This window comes from Thalassophryne amazonica, chromosome 13 (genome assembly GCF_902500255.1).
Source record: "Thalassophryne amazonica chromosome 13, fThaAma1.1, whole genome shotgun sequence".
Lineage (NCBI taxonomy): Eukaryota > Metazoa > Chordata > Actinopteri > Batrachoidiformes > Batrachoididae > Thalassophryne > Thalassophryne amazonica.
In genome coordinates, this window is record NC_047115.1 from 7,100,113 (window position 1) to 7,112,489 (window position 12,377).

Here is a 12,377-nt window from a genome sequence, read left to right on the forward strand (position 1 = left end):
GTCACCTACCAGTAACATCAGTTTGTGACTGAATGTCATATCTTTGTCACCATGGTGGGGTTTGAACACCAGATTAACACAGCCACGCCAGTAGGAATATCTTTTCAATCTGGACTTCACCTTGTAACATCATCATAAAACGGATGTGTTTGACAGCACTCACTGGACTGACCAATACTCAGAACACTGGAAAAGTCCAAGGAACTCAGTGAAGATCTAAGAAGGAGAACTGTAGATTTACACAAGCTGGAAAGGTCTTTGGGAGATATATATATATATATATATATATAAAAAACTGACTAAAATTCACAAGAATAAAGACAAACATACAATAACATTAAAAAGGCATATTAAATTAAAACATGTCACAGCACCACTAGGTATTAAAATGCCATTTTAAATAAATGAGCTTTGATTTGAAAAATTGACAAGTCAGAAACTGTGCGTAAATTGGGACATAACTTATTCCACAATCTGGGTCCAGTTACCACAAAACCACAATCACCCAGAGTTTATATTTTGACCTCAGACCTAAACAAAGTTCAGCAGATGACCGCAATGTCCGAATAAAAGGGCAGAGATTTAAAATGCCAGACAAGTAGGATGGTGCAAGGCCATTAATAGCTTTAAATACAAGCATTACAATTTTAAAATCAATTCTCAAACTAACTGGAAGCCAAGGGAGTGAGTGGGTAAAGTACAGGAATAATATGCTTACTTCTGGAAGTGTTTATTAAAGCACGAGTACAACCCCTGGCAAAAATTATGGAATCACCGGCCTCGGAGGATGTTCGTTCAGTTGTTTAATTTTGCAGAAAAAAGCAGATCACAGACATGACACAAAACTAAAGTCATTTCAAATGGCAACTTTCTGGCTTTAAGAAACACTATAAGAAATCAGGAAAAATAATTGTGGCAGTCAGTAACGGTTACTTTTTTAGACCAAGCAGAGGGAAAAAAAAAATATGTAATCACTCAATTCTGAGGAATAAATTATGGAATCACCCTGTAAATTTTCATCCCCAAAACTAACACCTGCATCAAATCAGATCTGCTCATTAGTCTGCATCTAAAAAGGAGTGATCACACCTTGGAGAGCTGTTGCACCAAGTGGACTGACATGAATCATGGCTCCAACACGAGAGATGTCAACTGAAACAAAGGAGAGGATTATCAAACTCTTAAAAGAGGGTAAATCATCACACAATGTTGCAAAAGATGTTGGTTGTTCACAGTCAGCTGTGTCTAAACTCTGGACCAAATACAAACAACATGGGAAGGTTGTTAAAGGCAAACATACTGGTAGACCAAGGAAGACATCAAAGCGTCAAGACAGAAAACTTAAAGCAATATGTCTCAAAAATCGAAAATGCACAACAAAACAAATGAGGAACGAATGGGAGGAAACTGAAGTCAACGTCTGTGACCGAACTGTAAGAAACCGCCTAAAGGAAATGGGATTTACATACAGAAAAGCTAAACGAAAGCCATCATTAACACCTAAACAGAAAAAACAAGGTTACAATGGGCTAAGGAAAAGCAATCGTGGACTGTGGATGACTGGATGAAAGTCATATTCAGTGATGAATCTCAAATCTGCATTGGGCAAGGTGATGATGCGGGAACTTTTGTTTGGTGCCATTCCAATGAGATTTATAAAGATGACTGCCTGAAGAGAACATGTAAATTTCCACAGTCATTGATGATATGGGGCTGCATGTCAGGTAAAGGCACTGTGGAGATGGCTGTCATTACATCATCAATAAATGCACAAGTTTACATTGATATTTTGGACACTTTTCTTATCCCATCAATTGAAAGGATGTTTGGGGATGACAAAATCATTTTTCAAGATGATAATGCATCTTGCCATAGAGCAAAAACTGTGAAAACATTCCTTGCAAAAAGACACATAGAGTCAATGTCATGGCCTGCAAACAGTCCGGATCTTAATCCAATTGAAAATCTTTGGTGGAAGTTGAAGAAAATGGTCCATGACAAGGCTCCAACCTGCAAAGCTGATCTGGCAACAGCAATCAGAGAACGTTGGAGCCAGATTGATGAAGAGTACTGTTTGTCACTCATTAAGTCCATGCCTCAGAGACTGCAAGCTGTTATAAAAGCCAGAGGTGGTGCAACAAAATACTAGTGATGTGTTGGAGCGTTCTTTTGTTTTTCATGATTCCATAATTTTTTCCTCAGAATTGAGTGATTCCATATTTTTTTCCCTCTGCTTGGTCTAAAAAAGTAACCGTTACTGACTGCAACAATTTTTTTTCCTGATTTCTTATAGTGTTTCTTAAAGCCAGAAAGTTGCCATTTTGAAATGACTTTAGTTTTGTGTCATGTCTGTGATCTGCTTTTTTTCTACAAAATTAAACAACTGAATGAACATCCTCTGAGGCCAGTGATTCCATAATTTTTGCCAGTGGTTGTAGTAGCATTTTGCACAAGTTGGGGGTGAGTAAGTGAAGACTGGTTAACACTAGCATAAAGTACATTACAGTAATCAAGTCTGAAACTGATGAAAGTATGAATGGCCATCTCAAGATCACATCTACTGAGGAAGGGCTTTACTTATGCCTGAAGACAAAGCTTGGAAAAACTCATTTTGACAACAGATCTTATCTGTTTCTTTTTGTTATATGATGACAGCTGATTCCTTTGATTTTACTTTTGTGCAAGAATTACAATCTTGTCAGTATACTGAGCACCATATACAGGATATGGAATATGAGATAGATCCAGATAATCATTTCTGTTCTTTTAAAAATAGTAATTGCCAGTATTACACAGATGAACAATACAACAACTGCATTTCAAATGATAGGAGGTTATCAATAATCCACTTTAACAGTAGGAGTATGTACAAAAATGTCGGGAATATCAAGGATTATTTAAAACAGTTTTGTCATCCCTTTAGTATAATTGCCATATCAGAAACTGCCTGCAGAGGTTGATGATAGGCATTACGAATTGGAAGGTTATGAATTCAATCATTTGAATAGGCAAAATAGAGGAGGAGTAGCATTGTATGTTGACAAAAGGCTTAAATACAAAATTAAAGATCATTTGACAATGGCCATGGAAAATCTGTTGGAATGCATGACAATTGAAATATGCATGGAAAAAGGTAAAAATATAGTTAGTTGCATATACAGAACTCGGGGCTCTAAAACTGAAGAGTTTTAAAAATGGATTGAGATTTTTTTTTTTTCACAGAAGTATAACAAACGAGTATTTGTTTGTGGAGATATAAATATTGATCTTTTAAATCCGCATCAGCATAAAGTGACAAAGGATTTCATTAATACTATGTACAGTTTAAATTTATATCCAAAAATCACTAGGCCTTCAAGAATAACTTTACATTCAGCTACTCTCATTGACAATATATTTATGGATTATATTGATACCAAAACACTAAGTGGCTTATTAGTGATATCAGTGACATTTACCAATTCTTACAATAATTGATCTAAACTTAAATAAAAAAATGTACTGAGAAAATACAATATTGTAAGCGTTTGGAATCTGAAGAAGCTATCACTGCCTTAAAACATGACTTACTTTTACAGAATTGGAATCCCATTTATGCAAAACAGGACGCTAACTTGGCATATTCAGAATTTGAAAACATATTTCTCACACTGAAAAAAAATGCTACTTTGGATCAACTTAAAAAAACTGATGTAATTTGTTACAGCTAATTTTTTTAGTTTCTCACAATGTATATTTAAGATTTTGTAAAGTGATTCCAGCAGATTTAAACTGGAAACCACAATTTTCCATTAGACCAATGTAAACAAGTACTTTGAATGAAGTGTACCGTGTTTCACTTTTTTCAGTGCAATATATACAACAAAAATTGTCCATTTATACAGTATAGTAATAAGAATAAACATAAAGCTCATGCATGAATAACTAAAGGTCTTCAAAAGGCTTGCAAAAAAAAAAAAAAATGCTATACAGAGAATTCATTAAAACTAAACCAAGAGAGGCAGAAATTAAATATAAGGACTCTTAAAATAAATTAACAACTAGTATGCTGAAGTGTAAAAAAAAAATCGTAGTTTGGAAAAATACTAAATGACAATAAAATCAACAGAAATGGAAAATATCGAATACTATTATAACAAATAAATCTAAATCAAATACCTTTCCAACATATTTTACATATAAGAACAAAGATGAATAGGATATGAGTCAAGTAGTGGATAGTTTCAATAAATTATTTGCTGTGCCCCTGTGCCGCTATCATGCCCCTGTTCTGTGGAATGATCTCCCTGCATCAATAAAACAGTTCGATTCTCTGGAGACTTTCAAGTCCAGACTTAAGACGCACTTATTTTCCCTTTCGTATGGCTAGCACACCGGTATAGTTTTGCTTTACACTTTTTACTCTTTTAAGTCATTTTATTAGGAAACAGAGCGTGCAGTGGCCTCAACTTTACCTAAATTCTGGGTGGCTGGCGATCACCTTAGTATTTCTTCTGTTTTTTTGTTGTTTAATGCTGGCAAATTATACTGTATTTCTTGTCTTTCTGATGCCTGATTTTGTTTTTCTCTCTGTTTAAGGTGCAGCTCCATCCAGAGATGGGACTTGTATTCGTGCTGGCGACCCTCCTGTCCTGTGCACCAACAGCATTTCCTGTATATTTGTTTTGTGAATTGTTCTGTTTCTGTGAATTGTTCTGTAATTTATGTTTGTATCATGGCCCAAGCAGAGGGTCACCCCTTTGAGTCTGGTCTGCTTGAGGCTTCTTCCTCAGAGGGAGTTTTTTCTTCCCACTGTTGCTCTGGGGTTTGGTAAGATTATACCTTACTTGTGTGAAGTGCCTTGAGGCAACTCTGTTGTGATTTGGCATTATATGAATGAAAATAAATTTAAAAATTGAATTGAAATTAATGTCACTCAGGAGGAGCTCGGAGTCGAGCTGCTGCTCCTCCACATCGAAAGGAGCCAGTTGAGGTGGCTCGGGCATCTTTTCCGGATGCCCCCTGGACGCCTCACTGGAGAGGTGTTCCGGGCACGTCCCATCGGGAGGAGGCCCTGGGGAAGACCCAGGACACACTGGGACTACATCTCTCGGCTGGCTTGGGAACGCCTTGGGGTTCCCCCGGAGGAGCTGGGGGAGGTGTGTGTGGATCGGGAGGTCTGGGCGGCTTTGCTTGAGTTGCTGCCCCCGCGACCCGACTCCGGATAAAGCAGAAGAAAATGGATGGATGGATGGATGAATTGAAATTAATGTTGGGCCAGCTCTAGCAGCTGAAATTCCACACAGCCCATGGGAAAATCAGCAATTAATTGACAGAGATCAGTATTCATGTGGACCAAAGGGAAATAGTAATAGGTTTATTTATTGACCTGAGAAAGGCTTTTGATACAACTGATCACAACATATTATTTCAAAAGATGGAACTTTATGGGATCAGAGGAGTGGCTTTGAATTGGTTTAAAATTACTTACAAAACTGGAAACAGTTTCTTAAACTTGGAGATTGCTGCTCTTTGTATCTGGACATCGTTTGTGGGCTTCCTCAAGGTTCTGTTTTGGGACCAAAATTATTTATTCTGTACATTAATGATTTATGCAAAGTTTCGGATCTGTTTAAGGCAGTTCTGTTTGCAGATGATACAACCCTGTTTTGTTCAGGAGAAAATCTGCAGCAATTATTGTCTGATTTACATACTGGAATGATAAAGTTAAAGAGATGGTTTCATATTAATAAATTATCACTAAATGTGTCTAAAACTAAAATAATGTTATTTGGGAATTACAATAAAGACATACAAATTCAGTTAAATATACAAGGGGTAATCATAGAGCATGTCAAAGAAAATAAGTTCTTAGGTGTTATTATTGATGTAAGAATTAACTGGAAAGCTCATATTCAACATATTCAAAAGAAAGTGTCAAAAAGTATTGCAGTACTAAATAAGGTAAGGTATGTTCTTGATTGCAAAGCAAAGGATTTTTGAGCGGCTCAAAAATCCTGCTGCGGATGAGATCCGCATCACTGCCTGAACACGTACTGAAGACATACGCAGGACATACACAACCAACGCGCCGCATATCCCCGTCATCTGCTGATATCCGCAACTGACGGGTTGGCGCAGCTTGGCGGCGGACCGGGACAGCGTGCAAAACAGATATGACGCGTGCCCAGCACGGCCACATCACGGTCGCAAATGGTATGTCGCGCATGCAGACAGAGTGGGCACAGATGAAGTGAGTGCATCACGGGCGCTGTGCCCCTCATGGGGGCGCCTCCGCGGTCGCCTTCGCTTCTGTTCCCTGTTATATCCGCTTTTCTTCCTCATGTATTCGCTGATCCACCCTGGGACATTTGTCATTTCCGCCCACCTTTGTTGCGGACGCTCAGCTTTTGTCTCCTCATTTCATGCGCAAATCCTCCTAAACGCCAGTGGGACAGGGCCCTAACAGATGTGATTATGCGATGTGTGCTGTTATTGGTGTGTATTTGATGAGGAATTTGAGTTTATTGATTATTTTAAGATGTCTGTGGTTTGCTGTTCTGCTCACTTTGTTTTGTTTTGGTTTTGTTGTGATAAGTAAAAACTGCTGAGGTAAAAGGGGTAGGTCTGAATAAGCTTTGCTTCTACCTACACCCTTTCAGTTGCATGGGTTGACTGGCTGAGAAATTAGTTTTATTTATTTTGTTTTGCTTTATTTTGTTGCAAAGTTATTTTCCTTGAACCGAATAAACTTGATCTTGACCTTGACTTTATCTGTTGATCAAACCTCAAACAGCTGTCAAATATCACTCCCAATTCAACAGCTTGTTTTAAATAATTAGCTGGAACACCAAAGTTTGAGTGGGCAACATTCAGTATGCCAGAATGTCCAAACACAGGCACTCCTTCATATCTGACTACAATCAAACAGTCATTGCTTCCATTAGTCCTCATAGGCAGATAGATTTGCTGATCATCTGTGTAACAATGAAAGGACAGGTTCTGCTCAGCTATAACTGACCTTAAAGGAAAAAATGTACAATGAAAATAGAATAGGGCTAAGAACAGAACCCTGTGGCACTCCATGTGAAAGAGGAGAATTTGATGAGAAGAGGTTGCCAATCATAATGGAAAAATGCCTTTCAGCCAAATAGAATTGAAACTACTTCAGTGCAATGCTACTAATACCAACAAGATGTTCTGACTGGGAAACAAGTACTGTGTGGTCCACAGTATCAGAGGCTGCTGAGGTCCAACAGAACCAGCACATCAGGATCCCCTGCATCTACACATAGAGTGATGTAAGTATGTACTTTAAAAGTGCTCAGTCAGTGCTGTATTGTGATTTAAACCCAGACTGGAATTTTTCAAGAATATGATTATTTTCTAAAAAATGACTGTAACTGTATAAAAAAAAAACAAAAAAAAAAACAACCTTTCCTAAACCCTTCAAGAGAAATGGCCGATGTGAGACAGGTCTAAATCTGGACAAAACTGAAAGGTCAAGGTTAGTTTTTTTTTAAGAAAGGGCAGAACCACATCATGTTTAAAAGCCGCTGGAACAGACCCTGAACTAAGACAAGTGTTGGTAAAAAGAGACCCGACAGTATTAAAAAACCTCTTTCAGCACCTTAGCTGGAACAACATCTAAGGAACAGCTGGTAGGTTTTGTGTGTTTCACTACCTCATTACGGGACAAAAGAGGAAGGGACTCAAACTGCTCGAGCACAACTGAATGTGCATGAGCAACAGATGATTTAAATGATTTGATATTGTGACTGATGAATTGACAACCTTAATAAACCACATTAGAGCCGAGCAAGCAGGGGAAAATACAAGCATGAACGTACAGTGTACTCAGTAAATAAGGCATAAGATAAAACAGTCGTCACTATAAGCCAGTCATCTTATATTATTACCAGTTTGATCTTTTTGCCGTTTTTCAGTGAAGGAGGCAAATGTTCCTTTAAGATGCATAAAGAAAACTTTGGATAAACATTTCTTTGCACAGACTGCCGAGGCAGCACTTTGCCCAGAAGTATTTTCTTTATGAATGCTGTTGTTTGTACGGCACACCTGCTGTGTGCACTTCCAACAAACACTCTTCATAACAAAGGCAATACAAGAGCATCCCAATCCCTCACCAACCTAATAGAAAAGCATCAATAACAGCGTGGCAGGAGGGGAGCCTTTTATGCAACCAATCGATCTGAGCCTTTTACTACCACAAAGGGGGAGCCCAACTCAAACCACTCGAGAAAAGAAACAAAGATCTTCTTCATGTTTGGACAAATGAAAGAACAAAGAGATGTGGCTGAGTGATTCCAATTTTACATTAGTTCCAAAAGAGGAAATATAAGCAGTTTTCCAGAGTTTCTTCAAAACAAACAGATAAAAACTAAAACTAGTCAAACAGATTCAAAATCCTGGTCTGGACTCAAGTATGAAGTTGTTTCAAAGAATGTTGAAATATCATGAACAGAATTTGTGACTTCAAAGATGACATGATAAGCTCCATTACCCATGACCCAGAATGCATTGCTTCATCAACATCCAGGGTTTTGTGGCAGCAGCCAAACGTCCGGTTGCTTTCAATGGGCTGAGGGGTACTGTTGTCATGCATGATGTCTGTCTGTCTGTCCATCAAATGAAAATGATAGTCCTGCTATAAGGTACTGATTTGACATTTGTTTGATGGATCTGGGTTGGGTAGAGGAAGACACCTACCAAAATTCAGATCTGTTACTCAACCAAGATGGCTGCCATGATGTCCCTTTTGAATTTAATTTCCAGATGGTAACTAAGGAAGCAATGCAGGAATTGGTCTGAAATTTCTGTGGTATGTCTTTGATGGATAGAAAAAGACACCTATTGAACACCAGGGCCATCACTCCACAACCAACATAGCTGCTTATAACCACAATGAATCCCACATTCCATTCTTTAACTCAAAAAAAGCCATCACAGATTATCACCACTTTTGTTATGGATGGGGCTGAGGGGTATTGTTGGCAACAGTGATGCTTTTTTTTCCCATGTTAACAGAGTACCATTGGTTCCTATTAGCTTGTGGTGTATTACTATGGATACCATGTCAACATGACAGATTATGTCTTTGTATTGGAGCAGATCCATTTATGTTAGATTTTTCTTTTAATTTGTAATGTATAATTAAGATGCCCAAGGAGATTTAACTCATAGTTTAGTGAACGACTCCAAAAACCTTTACAGACCAATCTGAACGCTTTTAATTCATATATTGTCCAGAATCTCAACACTTGACACATAAAGTAATAATTTAACACCTCTTTGTCTTTTTTTAAGCATTGACAGGACATTTAGCTTATTTTTGATTTTCTGTATCCTGGGAATGCCTGAACTTTCTCGCTCTGATGCCAAGTATGACATTCAGTGATAGGTTCAGACATGATTGTTCCTTAAAAGGGGCTCAGATTTGCACAATATTCAGAGGGGAGGCAGGTGGATTAGACAGCTGGGGGATTGAGATTTCAGATAAAGGGCAAAACACCCGAGTACACTGACACTCTTCAACCATATACAACTCAGCCTGAATTTTAAATCCTGCTCCTTTCTTTGTCCCTCACCCCAACTGCTCTTCAGATCTTGAAAAATGTGTTTGTGGCCTCCCATTTCATCTGCCACTCCACTGATGGAGTCCCATCGAGATAGTGTGTTTTCCTCTGAAATAGAGCTTTCGGACCGTCTCATCACTGCTTCGCCCTCGGAGTCAGACCCAATCACAGCCGCTATCATACAAGGTTTCCATCCATGAGCAGACTCAACAAACAGAACCATTACTGCAGAGGTTTGAAACGTAAGCACACAAGTCACATCTGGCCAAAATCCTTTCAAAACACTGGAACAAAGGCACTAAGAGCTGCAGACATCAAGGCTCACCATCCTGACTGAAAATCAGCGCCCCTAAGTAGACAACTTAGGGGCGCAAACCATAAATCATCCTGCAACATAATTATTCACAGTTCCCCCATGTTAACTGTCTTACTGATAAATGCTTTAGGAATAAATTGACTCCATCAGCCATTTCTGTTGGAAATATTGTTTTCTTGTGATCACAATTAATATATTAATATATTCAAATATAACATTTACTTGTACATATGAAAAATAAAAACTTGGAAAGTGAGACGAGTACTGAGCCATTGATCATTTCTCTTATATTTGGTTGTCAGTTGGAGTTATTATTTAAGTGAGATGTTTACTGAACCACCAAAGATAGAAACCATTATTGTTAATATTATAGCTAAACAGTTACACCTTTCCATCAAGGCTGTTTGGCATTTTAATAATAGATCTGTCATATTTAGATAAAGATTCATCTTTAGTGAGTTGTTAAGAAACCATGGCTTTCAAAAATGTCATTTTACTTCTCATTACAGAGATAATTCGAACAAAAATCATCTTGTTCAAATTCATGGTATAAACACAAGGATTAGCACAATTAGGAAGGTGGTTTTCATTTCAAAGCTGATCTTGTTTTTCATCTGAAAAAAACTAAAGGGTTACTTAAAAAACACTTTTTTAATGAACTGAAAACTGATGCATAAAAAATGTGACAAAACCAGTGGTTCCGCGAATTAGCGAATCTAACTTTTTCATTAGCAGATTATCTTTTCAGCTAATTTTGAAAACTGTGAATATCTGGTTTATATGATGACAGTTTAGGTGTGTATTACTGTACATGGGACTGAATAATAAAGTTACCTCAGAAAGATTTGACGATGACGTTGCTTCCATCCCACATGGCAGACTTTAGTTTCCCAAATTTTTCTCCTGTTCAGATCTGAAGGGAATCTGTACATCTTGAAGCCCTTGCTGTGTCTACTTGTGCCTCCAAAGCACAACAACCCATCATTTTCAGCGAATACATAAATAAAATACTTGGATTTCCATGCAGATAGATTTACAGCAAACGCTATTTTGAACCCATGATGGCACCATGAGTCACGTGACCATTTTTTTTTTGACTCATCATGTCACCACTCTCTCAATTAAGCCACACTACAAGGGCTGTCAATAAAGTATAGGTCTTTTTTATTTTTTTCAAAAACTATATGGATTTCATTCATATGTTTTTATGTCAGACATGCTTGAACCCTCGTGCGCATGCGTGAGTTTTTCCACGCCTGTCGGTGACATCATTCGCCTGTGAGCACTCCTTGTGGGAGGAGTCGTCCAGCCCCTTGTCGGAATTCCTTTGTCTGAGAAGTTGCTGAGAGACTGGCGCTTTGTTTGATCAAAATTTTTTCTAAACCTGTGAGACACATCGAAGTGGACACGGTTCGAAAAATTAAGCTGGTTTTCGGTGAAAATTTTAACGGCTGATGAGAGATTTTGAGGTGATACTGTCGCTTTAAGGACTTCCCACGGAGCGAGACGTTGTGCAGCACTCCCAGGCGCTGTCGTCAGCCTGTTTCAAGCTGAAAACCTCCACATTTCAGGCTCTATTGATCCAGGACATCGTGAGAGAACAGAGAAGTTTCAGAAGAAGTCGGTTTCAGCATTTTATCCGGATATTCCACTGTTAAAGGAGATGCTCACAGTGCTCACAGGCGAATGACGTCACCGACAGGCGTGGAAAAACTCACACATGCGCACGAGGGTTCAAGCATGTCTGACGTAAAAACATATGAATGAAATCCATATAGTTTTTGAAAAAAATAAAAAGGACCTATACTTTATTGACAGACCTTGTAGATAAGACAAATCTGATTTCCCCTAATGCCTTTTGGTGCTTGTGTCAGTTTAATGCTGGGTAGGGGTGGTGGCCAAGTGGTTAATGCACTTGGTTTCAGTGCGGAAGGTTCCCGGTTCGAATGCCACCCCTACCACATTCCTCCATGTAATGTGGAGTTGTGTCAAGAAGGGCACAATGTGCCACACTTGTGGCACAATGTGTCACACTTGTGCCAATTCAACATGCAGATCCACCTTGGATTTGCTGTGGCGACCCTGAGTACAAAAAACAAGGGAGCAGCCGAAGGGACTTACTGTCAGTTTAACACTCAGAATTCACGCATTACTTTAAAAGTGCGATTTTTCACTTTGTAAAAATGACAGAGTTGCTGTTATTGTGTTGATAAACTGTCTGGAATTAGTTTGTTTATAAATGAAACCATGAGTGAAAGTGCCTTGCGTTTGATCTACACTGCCACCGTGAAAGGTACGTGAGACGTTTTGCAGCAGCCGACAGGGTGTTTAAAGACACAAGTGCTGCATCGAATTTACTCAGAAGCCTCTGCGGCGCTGAAAGTTGAAACTGGTTTATCAGTCGCTTAAGCCTGGTTCACATGACATGATTTTAAAATTATCTGTAGGTTTCCAAACCTGAGAGACCACACGTGAAGATAAAAAATCAT

General features: G+C 38.5%; 1 protein-coding gene across 1 annotated transcript in view; it reads right to left on the reverse strand.

Annotated features, from left to right (window-relative positions):
* LOC117522924 (pro-neuregulin-3, membrane-bound isoform) overlaps positions 1–12,377 on the reverse strand; it is a 1,011,312-nt gene that overhangs the window by 458,086 nt on the left and 540,849 nt on the right. The window lies entirely within an intron of this gene.